This window comes from Heterodontus francisci, chromosome 3, assembly GCF_036365525.1.
Source record: "Heterodontus francisci isolate sHetFra1 chromosome 3, sHetFra1.hap1, whole genome shotgun sequence".
NCBI classification, from domain to species: domain Eukaryota; kingdom Metazoa; phylum Chordata; class Chondrichthyes; order Heterodontiformes; family Heterodontidae; genus Heterodontus; species Heterodontus francisci.
The window spans coordinates 45,661,177-45,682,790 of NC_090373.1; the positions used below are offsets into that span (position 1 = coordinate 45,661,177).

General features: G+C 44.7%; 1 protein-coding gene across 11 annotated transcripts in view; it reads right to left on the minus strand.

Moving 5' to 3' along the window:
* Positions 1-21,614, minus strand: part of cln8 (CLN8 transmembrane ER and ERGIC protein) — a 49,076-nt gene that overhangs the window by 15,121 nt on the left and 12,341 nt on the right. For 2 of the 11 annotated variants that reach the window (XM_068021801.1, XM_068021784.1), the window contains exon 3: positions 1,735-1,841. The exons of 8 other annotated variants lie outside the window; for them this stretch is intronic. The gene's annotated coding sequence lies outside the window, so the exon portion shown is untranslated. One more of the 11 variants, XM_068021847.1, reaches the window with a different exon arrangement.

Genomic DNA, 21,614 nt, shown 5'->3' on the forward strand with positions numbered 1-21,614 from the left:
CCATCACATTCCTGACTTGCGTCTTATAGGTGGTGCAAAGCTGTTGGAGGAGTCAGAGGTGAGTCAGTCACTGCAAGATTCCCAGCCTCTGACCTGCTCTTGCAGTCACAGTATTTATGTGGCTGGTCCAGTTATGTTTCTGGTCAATGGTGATTCAAAAGGATGTTGATGGTGGGGGATTCAGGGATGGTAATGCCATTGAATGTCAAGGGGACGTGGTTAGGCTCTATCTTGTTGGAGATGATAATTTCCTGACAGTTATGGGACCTGAATGTTACTACTCATCAGCCCAAACCTAGGTATTATCCAGGTCCGACGGCATGTGGGCACGGGATACTTTATCTGAAAAATTGCAAATGGTGCTGAACATTGGGCAGTGAACATCCCCACTTCTGGCCTTATGATGCCAGGAAAGTCATTGCTGAAGCAGCTGAAGATGGTTAGGTCTAGGACACTGCTTAAGGAAGTCCTGCAGTGATGTTATGCGGCTGAGAGGATTGACCTCCAACAACCGCATGCATCCTCCACTCTCACCTTACCGTAGCTCTGGAATTCGGCTCTTTTGTCCATGTTTGGACCGAGGCTGTAATTAGTTCTGGAGCCAAGTGGTCCTGGCAGGACCCAAACTCAACCAACAGATCAGACCAAAGCTCTGCAGTCCTGCCACATCCAGTTGTAAATGGTGGTGGATACTTAAACAAGTAATGGGAGGAGGAAGCCCCATGAATATGCACATCCTCAATGATGGTGGAGACCAGCACACGAGTGCAAGAGACAAGGCTGAAGCCTTTGGAATCCCCTTCTGTGATGCTGGGGACCTCAGGAGGAGACTGTGGTGGATCATCCAATTGGCACTTCAGACTAAAGGGGGTTCCAAAGGCTTCAGCCTCGTCTCTTGCACTCGTGTGCCGGTCTCTGCCATCACTGTGGATGTGCATGTATATGGGGCCTCCTCCTCCCGTTACTTGTTTAATTGTGCATCACCATCTTACAACTAGATGTGGTAGAACTACAGAGCTTTGGTCTGATCTGTTGGTTGTGGGATTGCTTGGCTACATATATAGCAAGCTGCTTCAGCTGTTTAGCATGCACTTTGTCCTATGTTGTAGCTTCACCAGATTGGTACTGCCTTCCTGCTCTGCTATAATTTAACCTGGATGTTTTTGCTGGCGGCTGATTTGCCAACCTAACTCAGGCAAGAATCTCATATTTGCTAATGATGTATATAGGACTATGATGACATTTAAAGGAAGCAATGACACTCAGTATAAAACCCGTCAAGGAAGCAGAGGAAGCTCTAAAGAGCAAATATTAAACTTACTTTCGTGGCCAGGAGGTCTGACTGATATGAACCACCGCAGAGCAGACTTGCTGTGTGTTTTGGCCCCATCTTATCCCCACCATTTTGAATGTTAATTGTCAATATTTAAGGAAGAAAAGGTCTGCTAATATCAAATCTAAAGTAGCATCAGCTAATGAGCATCTTCTATGTTGACATTTGGCCAAATTCCTTACTGTACAAAATGTCAGTTTTCATGTCCATGGCAAGGCAAGAATTTTGCATCCCTTTGGCAAATTCCTCCTAAGCCCTCCAGATTCAGTATTTCATAGCTTCAGACCTTAATAGTGTAATTCCACCATACCACCAAAACTCTTTTTCAGAACTTCTGCTAGAATTTGCAACAGTACTTTAAAATGTGGAACAATGTTTCCCAGAACGAAACATCATACAACCTCTGCATTCTCCTCTGTTGGCCTTTTAGTGATAGTTAGTCATCAGTCCCGTGAAAAGTGTAAAAGGAGTTTTTTTTTTAAGGAAGTGCTGTGGTAAAACGGAGTTCCTGAAAAAATACATTATAACAAATAGATTAAAAATTATTCCTGTATGTTATTTTAAAAAAATCTCAGTAGTTCTCACATACCTGGATGTTGAATCATGAATAAAGCTGCCATTTTAATTCTAAACATGGCAATCCACAGCCAGTTGGCTTACAATACACCAAGATATAATTAAATTCCATACTGTACACATCAAAACAAACCTTTTGATTATGTACTAAGGCACATACAGCTCTCATTTTAAATTTAGGGCTGCATATCATTTATACCATGCTGCATATTCAGGAACGATTTATGATGTCTTTTGCAGTCCAGTACCTTGCCAGTCCAAATTATACTCAAAGTAATGCCACCTCCTTTATACCAACCAACTAATAAGTTTTAGGCTAGTTAACTGTTACTGCCTCTGAACGTATGCAAGCTCTATATACACCTAGCTGCAGGTGTCCTTCCAACATCTAACCTTCCACTTACCCACATCCTACAAAGGCAGGTCCCTCCATTACCATATAGGCTTGGCTGGGCTTGCAGAAATGGTTGTGACATCTTAGTAGGTGAAATCTAACAGGCAATGCCAGCTCCTGAACCCTCCGTATGCCTTTTTTCATGCAATACCATGAACAGCATGATGCGCGGGGATTCGGCACTTCAGAATAGTCCGTTAGGCATTTACACCCCATTGTGATACAACTGGGGGCCTTCTGGCACAGTGTCCTCTGGGAAGAGGTGCCATAGCGAGTACATTACCTCCCCCTTGTAGGTGTGGAGATACAGCTGGCCACGGGAAGACACAAGGCACCTCTTGGGCATCCTGCCCATCACTCTATAGCTGCGCCTTTTACGTCAAAACCTCAGGTTAGAATATCCCTACAGGTACATCTTCTGATATCAATAAAGAGAATTTGAGTTGAAGAACATTCTGAGAACTGTCACCTTAAATACTTTTTAAAGCCCTAGTATATTTGCTTATAAACTCTGTAGGCCTTTTAAATAAGCTATCATCTACAGATCTGCTCAAGATCTCTTTCCTGCCAGGTTTCCATGGTTGTGCTGGGGACTTGGCAATCAACTTGCTTGTGGGCTTGAAATGGCATGGTGCCTTTCACCACCCACTTTTACATAGGCAGATGAAACTCCCAACTTCTTCCAATAGGACCTTCATAATTCCATCCTCAGGGCCAAAGTGTTTACTTGGGCCCACAACCAAAAAGGATCTGGCATAATTGATTTCCAATAGACCCTTTGTCCTCTACCATCCAAAATTGGGGCACAATAGAAAACAAAATCAGCCACAGGTTTTTGGGGAAACTGGAGACTTCAGCTTATATGTACAGCATGTTTACCTGACCCGAACCAGACCAGACCTGACGTGTTGGGTTCGGGTTGGATCGGGTCTGGCATTCGGGCTCATGCCGGGCCAGGTCACAGTGCTGCCTTTTGGTCAGGGAGGGAAAAGCTTCCAGATTTGAACAGCCAGGATGTCAAGGCAGGAAATGTGCATCTGGACTCTGTACTAGTCTGCAGTGAGTGATTCCATCCAAGGTAGAACACAACCTCTTTAATATAAATCAACTGCACTCCGTTGGTCAGGTCGGGCCAGGCGCGGGAAATAAATCAAAGGACTCGGGTCGGATGTGGTTCTGTCAGGCTCCGGTTGGGTTTCAATTGCACACTGGGCTCAATTTTAACCCATTCAAAACCCACTCACATGCACAGAGTTAACATTGGGCCCATTATATCTCTCCCCTTACATACTTTGGGTCCAGATTCTGTGGTAGAGATAATGGTGAGTCAATCAGTACTCACTGTTATTAAACAGTAAATCAGTAACATCCGGTGTCTGAAGTTGGAAGCTGTGGCATTTGGAAGTCCAATTTTTCCTGCTCTTCCACAAGTTTCACTACCAAGAGATTCAGCATTGACACGCATGATGCCCATGAAGTTGTGGTACCTACCCACTAAACTCAAGTAGTTTGGGCTTGTCCATTCAAATGCAAGTGATATTTTAAACAGCACGTTAAGTCTTAATTACTGCCAAACAACTTCTGACACTGAAAATTTACTTCAAGTGTCAAGTCTCATTCCTTCAGATTTTTATTGTTGCAAGATTTTAATTTTTTTGTGTCTTATCTCGCTCAATCCCAACTTTCTTTCCCTTTCGTTATTTCACTTTCTGTACACAATTTGACACTGAATTAAATATTCTAATCTACACTTCCTAACTTAGACTCTGCATACCTCTGCAAACATTCTTTGATCTGATTGGTTAAGGAGAAAGATGTTGCTTGCCCTGTTCACAAAGGTCCCTGATCCCCTGTAGGGGGCTTTGGCTTTCTAATTACTGCAAATTGCAGCGTAAAAGGCCATAAACATACTTTAGGCAACTGTAAGTGTAATGAATGGCGAGCACATTTGCTGGCCACTAACTACATAACCTGGGCCATTATCTACCAACAAGGCAGCTCAGTTTAGACTAGTGCACATCAGGCCTTGAACTGGATGTCGCCTCTAGACATCACACTGGAGCAAGTACAATGTTGTTGCCTAATCTGACGATCAATTATGTTAGTTTTCAGTGAAGCTCATTGAAGTAGCCAGAGATTCAGCAGATCTAATATATTTTTTGCCCCACGTCGATGCTACCGCAGGCAGAAATTCTGTGTGCAAGTTGTAGTGTAACATGGAGTGTAAACTCATTGTTCATTAAGAGTCTTTCCTCATTTTTTCTCTCTAGTTTCTCTTCCCTACAAAGCTACCCAATTGTAACAGTACTCGGCACAAATACAGAAACACCAATAAACCACATCAGTAAACTATTTTAATTGACAAAAGCAGCTGACCTGCAAATTTCCAACCAAATATGGACTGGTGCCTTGCCACTTGACAGGAGTGCAAGATCTAAAGACATACCACGGCCACATCATTTGAAGAACTCTTACATCATTGACTATAAACATCCCCTATCCATTGCCAAAATAACCAATAAGGGTTCAAGAACTTGATATGCAAGAAATTAAATGCAATTCTTACATTAAAAAGGCCCATTTTCCTCCAATCACCATTGTGAACAAAAAAAGGTTCTGCACGGAGACATATATGTTTGATATATGCCTAGAGAACAGGAGATTTTTGTTTTCTAAACTGACAAATGAGGGGTCCTGGAAGGCACTGCTGGCATTAGGAATTGAAAGAGAAACAACACCAACATTTAATAGGTTAAATAAGTTTAAGGTTAAAAGAGAGAAATATTGGAGCAAAGCAGACATACGACGTTAAGATTACAGCTGACATGGAGGATAAATGCCAACATGGGCTGGGTGGGCTGAATGACTGGTTTCTACGTTGTAATTTCAATGCAATTCTATAAGCATAAAACCTACAATGAGAACTGTAAAGTTGTGTGTCCCTGTTTGTAAGTAATGTACAAGGCAGAATATATTCTTGCCTTGCTGAACTGGAGCATGATCTAAGAAAGTGTCTAAGTCTTTGTACAAGTGAGTGAAGAGACCAAACAGAGACTGCAGCAGGTCTGTCACTGTGGGCAGTTCATAATCCCAACCATCGTCTCTCTGGGTTTTATGAGACATAATCTTCTGGGTTTGCTGTAGCGATGTATTGCAAATGGAAGCCACATTTGTGGGAAGATTGAAGAGAACAGATCATTGGACTTGACAGGTTCAGTGCCTATGTTCATTGCATTACTGTTCTATTCATTTCCAGAGGAAAACTAATCATATTTCCATTCTGTAAAAGTTACACAAGTTAACTTAGTGCTCGTAACTAATTTTGTTCTGTGATTTATGTAATCCTATGCAAATAAAACTTTTGTATTGGAAGAAAAAAAAGAGAAAAACCTGTTAGGTGGTTATGGTTTCATGCCCCATTCCAACAGAAACACATAACTTAGCTGACACTTACTGAGGCAGTGCTGCACTGTCGGAGATGCCATTTTTCAGATGAGGTATTAAACTGTGATCCCGTCTGCTAACTCAAACACGTTAACAAAAAACCCTAGAGCACTATTTGAAGAGCAGGGGAGTTCTCGCAGTCTCCCAGCCAACATCTGTCCCTCAATGGAGCTGGATATCAAACTGTGGCACCAGTCAGAGGCTACTGGTTACATTTTCCTAGCAAAAATAAGTGAATAATGTGCACAAACACTGAAGATTTTTTTTTGTTGCAATAATGAAATTTAATATTGTGAACTTCATCTTACAAGACTACACGCTCATCTTTAAATCTTTAAAAAAAAACAAATACCATTGCTAATTAATATAATGTCCCATTTACAGGAATCTCTGAGCCATCATAGAAATCTGCCACTAATACTGTAGCAGCCTTAATGGGGAATAAACCAACTTTTATTCTCTGCTGGTTAATGCATTTTCCAATGTTGGCAGGTTCCAAGCTGTGATGATTCATTAATCATGATTTCAAATTTACATTATATAGCAAGTAGACTGGCGAATATGCTGTTCTAAGTTACTTGATTCATGGCAAACCTTGTCCTCAGTTTAATGTCTCATGCGAAAGACAGCATCCCTAACAGTGCTAAGTGCCCTCACTACTGCACTAAAGTGCCAGCTTAAATTTATGTTTTCAAGTCTCTGGAGTGGGGCTTGAATCCATGACCTTCCAGCTTGGAGGCTGACAGGAGATTTAGCAACATGCAAGTAAAAACATAACTTCCAATTTGAAACGCTACTGCCATTAAGCTACTTAAAGCTGCTTTGCATCATCCACTTTGTTCATTGACCACTATCTTGTAAAGTACAATAAATAATGGATAGCTAAAAGCAAGCTACAAGGGTGGAATATAATTCCAGTATTTCAGGTGAGTTAAGAGTAAAACTGAACTCCAAACTATATCACACCCCTAGGTATCAGGTAGTTAAATATGGGCAATTTTGTTCAGCTTTTATGAGTACATTCACCGGCTATCATGAAGCAACAGTATTAAAAATTTTACTGGAGTAGTTACCAGGGTTCAATGTAATTAGAATACGCAAGATTACAACAATTACAGAAATAACTTAACCAAAGGGTTCAGTCGACATGATATGTCCCCAAAGCTTTAACTATAATCTGAACCCATCAATTAAAGTAACCTTCAAATCACTCTTTGGTAACTTGTGTAAAGAAAAAAGGGTTGTTGTACAGATTAAAGCAAGAAATGTCAATACTATCTATATATCAAATTCCAACTGAGACTGCTATAATTAATGCTAAATTATGAAGAGTTTTATATTATGTGCCTACACATATAGGAACAGATTTGTCCCTGATATGCTCTGCAAGTTGTAGTAACAATTGATTAGGTGCAAGCTACCAGGGTGGAATATATTTTAATTGTTCAAGCAAGATCACAAGAATAAAGCTGTGGAATCTCAGTTATATAGCAAAATATATCTCGCCCAAGCCACTTCACCTGGGAAAGATGCATGCAAATTTTTATTCCATTACTCAACTGAATTCAAATCTGAGGTCCCAAATAGGAAGAATACTGGAATCTACCATGCCATCCAGTACTGCAAGAAAGCAGGGTAGATGGCAGACTACAGTTTACAATGCAGCCTGGAGAACACATACGGATCTTCGAGCTCACTGTAGAGTCCTTGATTGTAGGAAAGTCTTGCTTTTCGTTGGGACCCAGTGTTCCTCTTAAACCTGGTTCGCTGTAGGAGACTTTTCTCTCTTGGGGTTCATGTGTCTTCAGTGGATTTGGAGTTCCGTGTGAAAGAGATGGGAGCAGACAGGAGAGGTCTTTTCAGTCCAGGAGCAAACAGGCACTGAGTTCAAACTATTTGTATAATTCAGAAAAAACCCAGGTTGCCAAGTAGCTTAGTCATGAGACTAACTGGTCTGACCACGTCTTGGCTCTGTGGATTGCATCATCTTGGAAGGGCCTGGAATGCGCTTCCCTGCCTTCAATGTCTGGTGTTCAAAGTCTATTGCGGGTTAAATGGATAAGGGAAGTAACCTTTCTTGTCCCTATTGGTATGTAAATGTCTTCCAGCCAAGTGTCTGGCAGCCCTTGCAACAGGTCTTTTCTTCCAAGATACAATTTGAAATTTAATTTCCATGTAGCAAAATTAATACGCCTCATTCTTGGCAGGTGGGGGCCCAGCATGACATTTCCACACCCAGCGGAATGAAATAGGGTCAACTAATAAATAAAAGGAATGGCAGGGTTATTTCAACCTTGAGAATGCACCTCCTGCGCTATGTGGGAGCTCCAGGATGCTTCCCGTATCCTGGAGAACCATTTATGCTGGAAGTGTCGTCAATTGAAGCAGATTCGCTCTGTTTTGGAACTTCAGCTGCAGCTGGCGACACTGCAGTGCATTCATGAGGATGAGAGCCAAGTGGATAGCACATTTACAGATGTGGTCACCCCACAGCTGAAGAGTATGCAGGGAGAAGGGGAATGGGTGACCAGATAGTCAAAAAGAATCAGGCAGGTAGTGCAGGAGACCCCTGAGTGCATCTCACTCTCCAACAGGTATTCAATTCTGAATACTGAGGAAACAGATGCTTCACCTCGGGAGTGCTGCCAGAGCCAAGTCCATGGCACCATGGGTGGCTCAGGTGCACAGGGGGTATAGGGAAGACTGGAAGAGCCATAGTGATAGGTGATTCAATTGTCAGGGGAACAGACAGGCGTTTCTGTGGCCGCAGACGTGAATCCAGGATGGTGTTTTGCCTCCCCGGTACCAGAGTCAAGGATGTCATTGAGTGGCTGCAGAGCATCCTGAAAGAGGAAGGTGAAGAGTCAGCAGTCGTGGTCCACATCGGAACCAACGACATAGGCAGAAAGAGGGATGTGGTCTTGCAGTCAGAATTTAAAGGAGCTAGGTAAGAAATTAGCAAGCAGGACCTCAAAAGTAGTAATCTCCAGATTACTCCTAGTGCCACGCGCAACTGAGTACAGAAACAGAAGGATAAGACAGATGAATGCGTGGCTGGAAAGATGGTGCAGGAGGGAGGGCTTGAAATTCCTGGGACACTGGACCAGCTCTGTGGGAGGTGGGACCTGTACAGGCCAGACGGGTTGCATCTGAACAGAGCCGGGACGGAGTTCCTTGCAGGGCAATTTGCTAGTGCTGTTGGGGAGGATTTGAACTAGTTTGGCAGAGGGATGGGGACCAGAGCGTAGACTCAGCTGGGACAAAATCAAATTAAAATGGAAAGCAGAAAATTAATGGATGAGTCTGGAAGACAGAGTCAGAGGGAGTTAGAACAGCAGATATGTAGGCAAATCTTTGAGAAGTGCAAGAACAATAAGGCAGTAATAGTAGTGGATTTTAATTACCCCAATATTAACTGGGATAGTTTTAGCGTGAAAGGAATTGAGGGAGCATAATTCTTGAGGTGCATTCAGGAGAAGGTTTTTGCCAGTATGTAGCAAGTCAAACAAGAGAGGGTGCAGTTTGAGACTTAGTTTTAGGAAATGAAGATGGGCAGGTGGAAGGAGCGGCAGTGGGAGAGCATTTTGGTGGGAGTGATCTTAATTCAGTCAGTTTCAACATAATTATGGAACAGGACAGAGATAGAACAGCAGTTAGCGTTCCCAACTGGGGCAAGACCACTTTTACTAAACTGAGGAGTGATTTAGCAGTAGCCAGGTTCATGGCACCGTGGCTGGCTCTGCTGTTCAGAAGGGCGGGAAAAAGAGTGGAAGGGCTATAGTCATAGGGGATTCGATTGTAAGGGGAGTAGATAGGCGGTTCTGTGGTCGAAAACGAGACTCCCGAATGGTATGTTGCCTCCCAGGTGCACGGGTCAGGGATGTCTCAGATCGGCTGCAGAACATTCTGAAGGGGGAGGGTGAACAGCCAGTTGTCGTTGTGCACATAGGCACCAATGATGTAGGTAAAAAACGGGATGAGGTCCTACAAGCAGAATTTAGGGAGTTAGGAGCCAAGTTAAAAAGTAGGACCTCAGAGGTAGTAATCTCAGGATTGCTACCAGTGCCACGTGATAGTCAGAGTAGAAATGAAAGAATAGTCAGGATGAATGCGTGGCTTGAGAGATGGTGCAGGAGGGAGGGGTTCAGATTTTTGGGACATTGGGACCGGTTCTGGGGGAGGTGGGACTATTACAAATTGGACGGTCTACACCTGGGCCGGACTGGAACCAACGTCCTTGGGGGTGCTTTTGCTAATGCTGTTGGGGAGGGTTTAAACTAATGTGGTAGGGGGATGGGAACCAAATGAGGTGGTCAGTGGAGAGTAAGGATGTAGTAACTAAAGCCTGTAAGGAACTAGATAATGAAGTCAGCATGACGAAGGGAAAGAGTAGGCAGGGAGCAGATGATGAAAGCAAAGGGACTGGTGGTCTGAGGTGTATTTGTTTTAATGCAAGAAGTGTAATAGGTAAAGCAGATGAACTTAGGGCTTGGATTAGTACCTGGGAGTATGATGTTATTGCTATTACTGAGACTTGGTTAAGGGAAGGGCATGATTGGCAACTAAATATCCCAGGATACCGATGCTTCAGGCGGGATAGAGAGGGAGGTAAAAGGGGTGGAGGAGTTGCATTACTGGTCATAGAGGATATCACAGCTGTGCTGAAGGAAGGCACTATGGAGGACTCGAGCTGTGAGGCAATATGGGCAGAACTCAGTAATAGGAAGGGTGCGGTAACAATGTTGGGGCTGTACTACAGGCCTCCCAACAGCGAGCGTGAGATAGAGGTACAAATATGTAAACAGATTATGGAAGGATGTAAGAGCAACAGGGTGGTGGTGATAGGAGATTTTAATTTTCCCAACATTGACCGGGATTCACTTAGTGTTAGAGGTCTAGATGGAGCAGAATTTGTAAGGAGCATCCAGGAAGGTTTTCTAGAACAGTATGTAAATAGTCCAACTCGGGAAGGGACCATACTGGACCTGGTGTTGGGGAATGAGCTGGGCCAGGTGGTTGACGTTTCAGTAGGGGACTACTTTGGGAATAGTGATCACAATTCCGTAAGTTTTAGAATACTCATGGAAAAAGACGAGAGTGGTCCTAAAGGAAGAGTGCTAAATTGGGGGTAGGCCGACTATACCAAAATTCGGCAGGAGCTGGGGAATGAAGATTGGGAGCAGCTGTTTGAAGGTAAATCCACATTTGATATGTGGGAGGCTTTTAAAGAGAGGTTGATTAACGTGCAGGAGAGACATGTTCCTGTGAAAATGAGGGGTAGAAATGGCAAGATTAGGGAACCATGGATGACAGGTGAAATTGTGAGACTAGCGAAGAGGAAAAAGGAAGCATACATAAGGTCTAGGCGGCTGAGGAAAGACGAAGCTTTGAAATAATATCGGGATTGTAGGCGCAATCTGAAACGAGGAATTAAGAGGGCTAAAAGGGGTCATGAAATATCTTTAGTAAACAGGGTTAAGGAAAATCCCAAAGCGTTTTATTCATATATAAGGAGCAAGAGAGTAACTAGAGAAAGGATTGGCCCACTCAAGGACAAAGGAGGAAAGATATGCGTGGAGTCAGAGAAAATGGGCGAGATTCTAAACGAGTACTTTGCATCGGTATTCACCGAGGAGAGGGACATGATGGATGTTGAGGTTAGGGACAGATGTTTGATTACTCTAGGTCAAGTCAGCATGAGGAGGGAGGAAGTGTTGGGTATTCTAAAAGGCATTAAGGTGGACAAGTCCCCAGGTCCGGATGGGATCTATCCCAGGTTACTGAGGGAAGCGAGAGAGGAAATAATTGGGGCCTTAACAGATATCTTTGCAACATCCTTAAACACGGGTGAGGTCCCGGAGGACTGGAGAATTGCTAATGTTGTCCCCTTGTTTAAGAAGGGTAGCAGGGATAATCCAGGTAATTATAGACCGGTGAGCCTGACGTCAGTGGTCGGGAAGCTGCTGGAGAAGATACTGAGGGATAGGATCTATTCCCATTTGGAAGAAAATGGGCTCATCAGTGATAGGCAACATGGTTTTGTGCAGGGAAGGTCATGTCTTACCAACTTAATAGAATTCTTTGAGGAAGTGACAAAGTTGATTGATGAGGGAAGGGCTGTAGATGTCGTATACATGGACTTCAGTAAGGCGTTTGATAAGGTTCCCCATGGTAGGCTGATGGAGAAAGTGAAGGCGCATGGGGTCCAAGGTGTACTAGCTAGATGGATAAAGAACTGGCTGGGCAACAGGAGACAGAGAGTAGCAGTGGAAGGGAGTTTCTCAAAATGGAGACGTGTGACCAGTGGTGTTCCACAGGGATCCGTGCTGGGACCACTGTTGTTTGTGATATACATAAATGATTTGGAGGAAAGTATAGGTGGTCTGATTAGCAAGTTTGCAGACGACACTAAGATTGGTGGAGTAGCAGATAGTGAAGGGGACTGTCAGAGAATACAGCAGAATATAGATAGACTGGAGAGTTGGGCAGAGAAATGGCAGATGGAGTTCAATCAGGGCAAATGCGAGGTGATGCATTTTGGAAGATCCAATTCAAGAGTGAACTATACAGTAAATGGAAAAGTCCTGGGGAAAATTGATGAACAGAGAGATTTGGGTGTTCAGGTCCATTGTTCCCTGAAGGTGGCAACGCAGGTCAATAGAGTGGTCAAGAAGGCATACAGCATGCTTTCCTTCATCGGACGGGGTATTGAGTACAAGAGTTGGCAGGTCATGTTACAGTTGTATAGGACTTTGGTTCGGCCACATTTGGAATACTGCGTGCAGTTCTGGTCGCCACATTACCAAAAGGATGTGGATGCTTTGGAGAGGGTGCAGAGGAGGTTCACCAGGATGTTGCCTGGTATGGAGGACGCTAGCTATGAAGAGAGGTTGAGTAGATTAGGATTATTTTCATTAGAAAGACGGAGGTTGAGGGGGGACCTGATTGAGGTGTACAAAATCATGAGGTATAGACAGGGTGGATAGCAAGAAGCTTTTTCCCCCCAGAGTGGGGGATTCAATTACAAGGGGACACGAGTTCAAAGTGAAAGGGGAAAAGTTTAGGGGGGATATGCGTGGAAAGTTCTTTACGCAGAGGGTGGTGGGTGCATGGAACGCATTGCCAGCGGAGGTGGTAGATGCGGGCACGATAGCGTCTTTTAAGATGTATCTAGACAGATACATGAATGGGCAGGAAGTAAAGAGATACAGACCCTTAGAAAATAGGCGACATGTTTAGGTAGAGGATTTGGATCGGCGTAGGCTTGGAGGGCCGAAGGGCCTGTTCCTGTGCTGTAATTTTCTTTGTTCTTTGGCGAAAGTGGACTGAAACAGCTAGGTAAATCAGTGTCTGAACAGTGGGAGGCATTCAAAGGGGAGGTTCAAGGGACTCAGGGTAAACATGGTCCCACAAAGAAAAAGGCAGAGGCGGCCAAATCTAGAGCCCCATCGATGTCAAGGAGCCTACAGGGTAAGATGAGGCAGAAAAGGAAAGCTCATGTCCGACACCGAGAACTCAATACTACAGAAAGTCAAGGAGTATAGAAAGTGGAGGGGTGAAATCAAAAAGGAAATTAGGAAAGCAAAGAGAGGGCATGAAAGAATATTGACAAGCAAAATCAAGGTGAACCCAAAGATGTTTTATCAATACATTAAGAGTAAGAGGATAACTAAGGAGAGCAGGGCCCATAAAAGACTAAAAAGGTAACCTGCGTGTAGGAGCGGAAGATATTGGTATAGTTCTTAATGGATGCTTTGCGTCTGTCTTCACAAAAGAGGGGGACGATGCAGATATTGTAGTTTAGGAGGAAGAGTGAGAAGTATTAGATGTGATAAACATAGGGAGAGAGGACATATTTATGGGATTAGCATCCTTGAAAGTGGATAAATCACCAGGGTCAGATGAAATGTATCCGCGGCTGTTCAAAGAAGTGAGAGGGAAAATAGCAGAGGGTCTTGACCATCATTTTCCAGTCCTCAATGGATACAGATGTAGTGCCGGAGGATTGGAGAATTGCTAACATTGTACCTCTGTTTTAAAAGAGCGAAGGATAGGCCAAATAATTACAGGCCAGTCAGTCTAACTTCAGTAGTGGGCAAATTATTAGAATCTATTTTGAGGGACAGGATAAACCGTCACTTAGAAAGGCACAGGTTATTCAAAGATAGTCGGCATGGATTTGTTAAGGGAAGATCTTGTTTCACCAACTTGATCGAATTTTTTGTAGTAGTAACAAGGAAGATAGATGAGGGTAGTGCAGTTGATGTGGTCTACTTGGATGTTATACCCTGGAATATTGAGCTGCCAGTCCTGCCCCTCCCTCAACCATGTCTCTGTGATAGCAATATCATATTCCCATGTGTTAATCAACACCCTCAATTCATCTGCCTTACTAGCAAGACTCCTTGCGTTAAAATAGATGTAATTCAGCCTTGCATTTTTCACTTGTGCCTTCACAAGTCTATATTTGCTCTGCCTTCCAGACTGATTCAGTTTTTCTTCTATATTTGACTGTGCATCACCCCCTACAGTACCTCCACTCTGTATCCCATCCCCCTGCCAAATTAGTTTAACCAACGCCCCCCCCCCCCCCCCCGCCACCCCACGAACACTAGCAAACCTCCCAGCAAGGATGTTGGTCCCATTCTGCTTCAGGTGCAACCTGTTCAACTTTTACATGTCCATCTTCGCCAGAAACAGACCCAGTGATTCAGGAAATTAAAGCCCTCCCTCCTGCACCATCTCCTCAGCCACACATCATCTGCTCTGTCCTCCTATTCCTATACTCACTAGCACGTGGCACTGGGAGTAATCCAGAGATTACAACATTTGAGGTCCTGCTTTTTAATCTGCTACCTAGCTCCCTAAATTCTTGTTGCAGGAACTCAATCTTCTTTCTACCTATGTCGTTGGTACCAATGTGTACCACGACCTCTGACTGTTCACCCTCCCCCTTCAGAATGTCCTGCAACCGCTCGGTGACATCCTTGACCCGAGCACTAGGGACGCATTATACCATCCTGGAGTCACGTTTACGGCCATAGAAACGCCTATCTGTACCCCTTAAGATAGAATCCCCTATCACTATAGCTCTCCCACTCCTTTTCCTCCCCTCCTGTGCAGCTGAGCCACCCGTGGTGCCACAGACTTGGCTCTTGCTGCAGTCCTCTGAGAAGCTATCTCCCCCAACAGTATCCAAAGTGAAAAATCTGTTAGATAGGGGGATGAACCTAGGGGACTCCTGTACTACCTGCCTAGTTCATCTACTCTGCCTGGTGGTCACCCATTCCCTTTCTTGAGCAGTCTTTACCTGCGGTGTGACCAGCACCCTGTACATGCTATCCATGATGATCTCAGTCTCGTGGATACTCCAGTGCCTCCAGCCGCCGCTCCAGATCTGAAAGGCAGATTTCGAGTAGCTGCAGCTGGAGACACTTCCTGCACACGTGTTCATCCTGGACACTGGAAGTGTCCCCGACTTTCTACATTGCACAGGAGGAGCACTCCACGCTGCCGAGCTGCCCTGCCACGACTTGCCCTTAATTTATCCCCTTAATTAGACTTACATTCGGGACCTCAATTCCCTAAAAAAAAAACTACCTACTATAATAAAAAACCGTAGACCTTTCTCTTTACCCATCTATTTAGAGTTATTCCCAAACAGCAGTCACTCACCAACCAACCACCTTGCAGCTTTCCTATGATGTCACTGTTGATTTTTCTTTTTTTCCCAAAACTCTGGCACTCCTGGACTGCTCTCCGCTCCTGGAAGGCAAGTGGATTTTAGCAAGGCCTTTGACAAGGTCCCATGTGGCAGACTGGTTAAAAAAATAAAATCCCATGGGATCCAGGGAAATGCAGTAAGATGGATACCAAATTGGCTCACTGGTATAAACAAAGGGTAACTGTTGACATCTGTTTTAGGGACTGGAGAGCTATTTCCAGTGGCACTCTGCAGGGCTCAGTACTGGGTCCCCTGCTTTTTGTGGTGTACATTAATGATTTGAAAGTAAATCTAGGGGGAAATGATCAAGAAGTCTGCAGATAACACAAAAATTGGCCATGTGGTAGATAGCGAGGAGAATAGCTGCGGGCGGCAGGAAGATATTGATGGTCTGGTCAGATGGGCATAAAAGTGGCAAATGGAATTCAATTTGGAGAAGTGTGAGGTAATGCATTTGGGGAGGTCAAACAAGGCAAAGGAATACACGATTAATGGGAAAATACTAAGTGTAGAGGAAGTAAGGGACCTTGGAGTGAATGTCCACAAATCCCTGAAGGTAGGACAGGTCGATAAGAAGGCATATGGAATTCTTTCCTTTAGTAGCCGAGGTATAAAATACAAGAGCAGGGAGGTTATGCTGCAACTGTATAACTCATTGGTTAGGCCACAACTTGAGTACTATGTGCAGTTCTGGTCACCTCATCACAGGTGGTGTGTAATTGCACTAGAGAGGGTATAGAGGAAATTTATGAGGATATTGCCAGGACTGGAAAAATGCAGCTATGAGGAAAGATTGGATAGGCTGGGATTGTTCTCCTTGGAACAGAGAAGGCTGAGGGGAGATCTGATTGAAATGTACAACATTTTGAGGGGTCTGGATAGAGTGGAGGTGCAGAGTCTTAGCAGAGAGGTCAGTGAAAGGGGGGCATAAATTTAAAGTCATTGGTAGAAAGGTTAGAGGGGAGATGAGGAAAAACTTTTTCACCCAAAGGCTGGGATGGTCTGGAAGTTACTGCCAGAAAGGGTAGTTAAGGCAGAGACCCTTGACTCATTCAAAAGGAATCTGGATACACACCTCAAGTGCCGTAAGCTGCAGTGCTACGGACCAAATGCTAGAAGGTGGGATTAGGTGGATCGTTCTTCGGCCGGCGCAGACACGATGGGCCAAGTGGCCTCTTCCTGTGCCTTAAAACTTTCTATGATTTCAACACATAGGGTTAATACGTTTCGGGTGAGACAACAGTAACTGAAACCTGTTTGATCAGATTGAGAGGGGTACTGATTAAAATCTTTACACAATTCAAAGGCGGTTTGCATACTAAATCATAGACTAGTTACAGCACAGGAAGCCATTTGGCCTACTGAGTCCATGCTGGCTCTCAGCAAGAACAATTTAGCTGGTCTCAGTTCCCCGCCCACTCCCATAGCCCTACAAATTCTCTCTCTCCAGATAATTATCCAATTCTCTTTTGAAAGCCACTATGGAATCTGCCTCCCCAACACTCTCAGACAAGGCATTCCAGATCCTAAACACTCGTTCTGTGAAAATGTTGTTCATGACACCTTTGGTTCTTTTGTCATTCATCGTAAATTTGTGTCCTCTGCTTCTTGACCCTTCTGTTAATGGGAATGGTTTTTCTCCATCTTCTCTGCGTAGACCCCTTATGATTTTGAACACCTCTATCAAATTCCTCAACCTTCTGTTGACCAAGGAGAATAACCCAGCTTCGCTAATCTATCTACATAACTGATGTTCCTCATCCCTGGAACCATTCTTTTAAACCTTTTCTATTCCCTCTCTGATGCCTTCACATCCTTCCAAAAGTGTGGTGTCCAGAATTGGATAGAAAAACTTCATTTGAGGCCAAACCAGTGTTTTATAAAGGTTCATAATAACTTCCTTGCTTTTGTACTCTAGGGCCGGAATTTTATGTGGAGGCAGAGACCCCGTCCACCAGTTTAAAATTCAGGGGAGAGCTCGCCTCTGCCATAGCCCAGGCCCTTAATTGGCCTTGGGAAGGACTTCCACCCCTGAGGCAGGAAGACCAGCCAAGTGCTGCTGGCCAATCAGCGAGCCGGCAGCTCTTCAGTCCCAGCACTGCCACCGGGAGTGATGGCCACTGCTGGGACTGCATCCAGTGTGAGGAACAGCATGGGTGCCAGCCCCGAAAAAGGTAAGAGGGATTTCGGGCCTTGCCTGGGACAATCGGCTGGGCCCCAGCGAGGAGGGCGTGGGTGGTGCTCGAGCGGGGGTGGCTTGTGCTGCTGGAGAGGTGCCCTGTGTTGGGCACAGGGTGCCCGATCAGGAGGGTTCCCCCACCCCTCTGTCAACTCCGGGCTCACAAGGAGACTACTTAGTATTATTGGGCAGCCTCCTCAGCTGTCAAAGACCCCAGCCACTGCTGGCAAAATATCAGCAGTGGTGGGAGGAGGCCCTTAAGTGGCAATTAATAAGGGGGTGGGGAAGGGGACGGCAACGACACTCTCCGCCTCCCACTTGATTTTATGCCACCCCACCCCATCCCCCACCCACCTCTAGCCTGCTCCTGGGAGAGGCATAACATTCCAGCCTATGTCTCTATTTCTAAAGCCCAGGATCCAGTATGCCTTATTAATCACTTTCTCAACCTGTCCTGCCACCCTCATTGATTTGTGCACATATACCCCCAGGTCCCTCTGTTCCTGCACCCTTCTTACAATTGAACTCTTTAGTTTATATTGCCACTCCTCGTTCTTCTGAGCAAAATGCATCACTTCACACTTGCCTGCATTAAATTTCATCTGCCACATGTCCGCTCATTCCATCAGTTTGTCTATGTCTTGAAGTCTATTATCCTCCTCATAGTTCACAACAAATTTGTCATCTGCAAATTTTGAAATTGTATCTTGTGCACCTAAGTGTATGTCATTAATATAGATCAAGAAAAGCAGTGGTCCTAGTACCAACCCCTGGGGAACCCCACTGTGTACCTTCCACTAGTCTGAAAAACTGTGCACCACTACTGTTTCCAGTCAGTCAACTTCAGATCCATGCCCCTGTTATTCCATGGGCTTCAACTTTACTGGCAAGCCTGTTATGTGGCACTTGTCACACACCTTTTGGACGTCCATATACATATCAACCATGTGTTATGTCATCAAAAAACTCAAGCACGTTGGCTACACATGATTTGTCTTTGCCTTTAACAAATTTATGCTGGCTTTTCTTAATTAATCTGCACTTGTGCAAATTACTTCACTTTGTCCTGTGTAATTATTTCTAAAATGCTTTCCCACTACTGAAGTTAAACTGACTGGCCTGTATTTGCTGGGGGTATCCTTACACCTTTGTTCAAAAAAAGGGTGTATCATTTGCAATTCTCCAATCCTCTGCCACCACCCCTGTATCTAAGGAGAATTAGATTATGGCCAGTGCCTCTGCAACTTCCACCCTTACTTCCCTCAGCATCCTCAGATGCATCTTATCTGGTCCTGGAAACTTGTCAAATTTAAGTACAGCCAGCCTTTCTAATACCTCATCAATTTTTAGTCCATCCAGTATCTCAACTACCTCATTATCTACTATGACGCACTATAATTAAGTGGGCTTGCAGGTAAGTAAAGTGAACAGTTCAAGAAAGGCATGATCACAGAGTCGCTGAACCTGGACCACTGGGTGAACAAATGGCATAGCAGGAAGGGGGACAGGATATAAACTGGAAGATAGAACTGATTGGAGAGAATTGAAGGAAAACCTGTAAAAGACAGAACTGAGTTTCTATCTAAAGGAGTGGGTAGTAAAGTTTTGCTTATTCCTCTACTACTGAAAGATTTTAATTGTATTTACTTATTCCATAATCAATAAAGTCATCACACTACTAATATGGCGTCTCCCTCAAATGCTTACAGTACCTAGATACCTTTTGTAATTATTTTTCATTTCATGAGATGTAATACAAGAGTTACATACAAATTTTATTCAATGTCAATCGAAATAGACAAGGTGCACTGCAGCAACTTGCCAAAATTTCATCAATAGCAGCTTCCAAACTTACGACCTCTACCACCTCGAAGGACAAGGTAGCAAGCGCATAGGAACACCACCACTTTCAAACTCCCCTCCAAATCCTGACTTGGAAATATATCACCACTCCATCATCGTTGGGTCAAAATCCTGGAACTCCCTGCCTAACACCACCGTGGGAGTACGTTCACCACATAGTGGTTCAAGGAGATGTCTCACCACCAGCTCCTCACGGACAATAAATGCTGGCCTTGCCAGTGTTACGACCAGGTGAGCAATGTGTCTTGCTGTCATCACCTGGTCTTATTGTAACAGGGTTTAATTTTAAACACACTGTTTTGAGCTCCCCTTTTTGTGAATTCATGTTCACAATTTCCAATTATCAGGCAAATAACTGAGCACCAACAGGTTTTCTTTAGTTTAAAGCAGAAAGAGGAAATTTATTAAACCTCAAACTTAAACCCTAATACGGTTCACAAAAAGGGTGCTCAGCAGGTTAGTCATGTGACTAGCTCCTTTATATGGAACAGTCTCCAACACTTTTTATTGGAAGTTCAAATCCAAAAGCTTCAGCCAGCTCGACATGTGACTAGAACTGGTTTGACCAGTTGTGTATTGGAGAAAGGCTGCGTTTGCTGACAACGCAACCACTAGGTGGCGCAGTACTTGCACATGTGCAAATGCAGGCTCTTCAACTGGAACGTCAGTGTCTGCGACATTCAGGCAGCTGCCAGGATTAAAGATGGCGCTGCTCAATTTATCACAAGAAATGCTTATGGCTAGATTGTTCTTGCAAATGAACCTTATATCAAGTTGGATGGAAGCCCAGTAATATGCTATGTAATTATAGGACGCTAACTGGAATCCTCAGATCCATTTAATATTCCAGTGATCCTATTAAATACAAAAGGAATTTAATGATTGAATTCTCATTGGAAGATAGCGAATTAGCACCCCGATCAATGGGAAAGAAAATCGGGTAGAGTATAAAATGTGCTGCCAATTTATTAGTGTGATTTATTCACATGACTGACTAGGACTGATTTCAGCCGAACGCAGCTACTATCTCCCGCCGCACTGGGCGCTGTACCTCCTCGGCAACTCGCTTTCTCCCCCTCCTCCCAACCGGCTGCTTGCCCCCTTCAGCCACTCACTCCAGACTTTGCTGCTCCCCCCCACTTCTCTGGCCGATTGTTCCCAGCTCGTACCACCGCACTTTCTGGTTGGTCGGTCAGTCGCCGTGAACCCCCCCCCACCCCTCCAACCACTCGCTCTAGGCTACACTGCTTCCCTCCTCTCGGCCACTTGCTCCCATGTTTGATCGTTCTCCACGCGCTGCCTGAAGCAGCAAGGCGGGCCACAAGAGGTGACGGGACGCCATAGGAGCGAGTGGGTGAGAGCGTGGTGGCACGAATCAAGGAACAATCGGCCAGGGGAGTGGGAGGGAGCAATGAGGTCTGGAACGAGCAGCTGAGGGGAGGGAGCGCGAGGCTTGCAGTGAGTTGCCGAGGGGGAGCGCGGCTAGTGGGGCGGGAGCGAGTGACGGGGATCGAGCTCCAGCCTCAAAGTCTCCCATTCAGCCACTTCTTCCAGCCGCGTGAGGGGCTGGATACCCGATGGCGTTTTATCGCGCATGCGCGAAGATGGTCCTGGCACGGATACGTGATGACGTCATTCAGCGCATGCGCCACAAAGTCTTGGCAAGATGTTGCTGCGCATGTGCGCATCTTGTTGCACTCTGCGTTGTCAGGAATCACTTTGTTGGAGAAACTGCTGAGTCCCCATTGTTTCAACATTGTCTGGTACGATGGAAATGTCCTTCCAGTCAGGGTTTGCAATTTTTAAAGTTTTAACATTCATGTGAGGAAATAACGTGTGCCTCAGTCTTGGCAGGTGGGAGTTTGCCTGACACCAGCGACGCCTACATTCAGTGAATGAATATATTAAAAAATTAAATCTGTCTTTATTGCATTTTTGTGCCAACATGCAGCTCTAACTAACTGGAGGATGTGACGACAATGACAGGCACAAGAGTGCATGGAACACAGAAGCCCAGCATCATACCCAAGTCTGCAGCTATACTACTACTTCTGAGTGGTTGCAAAGCAGCTGCCACTCTACATCTGCAAAAATGTAACAA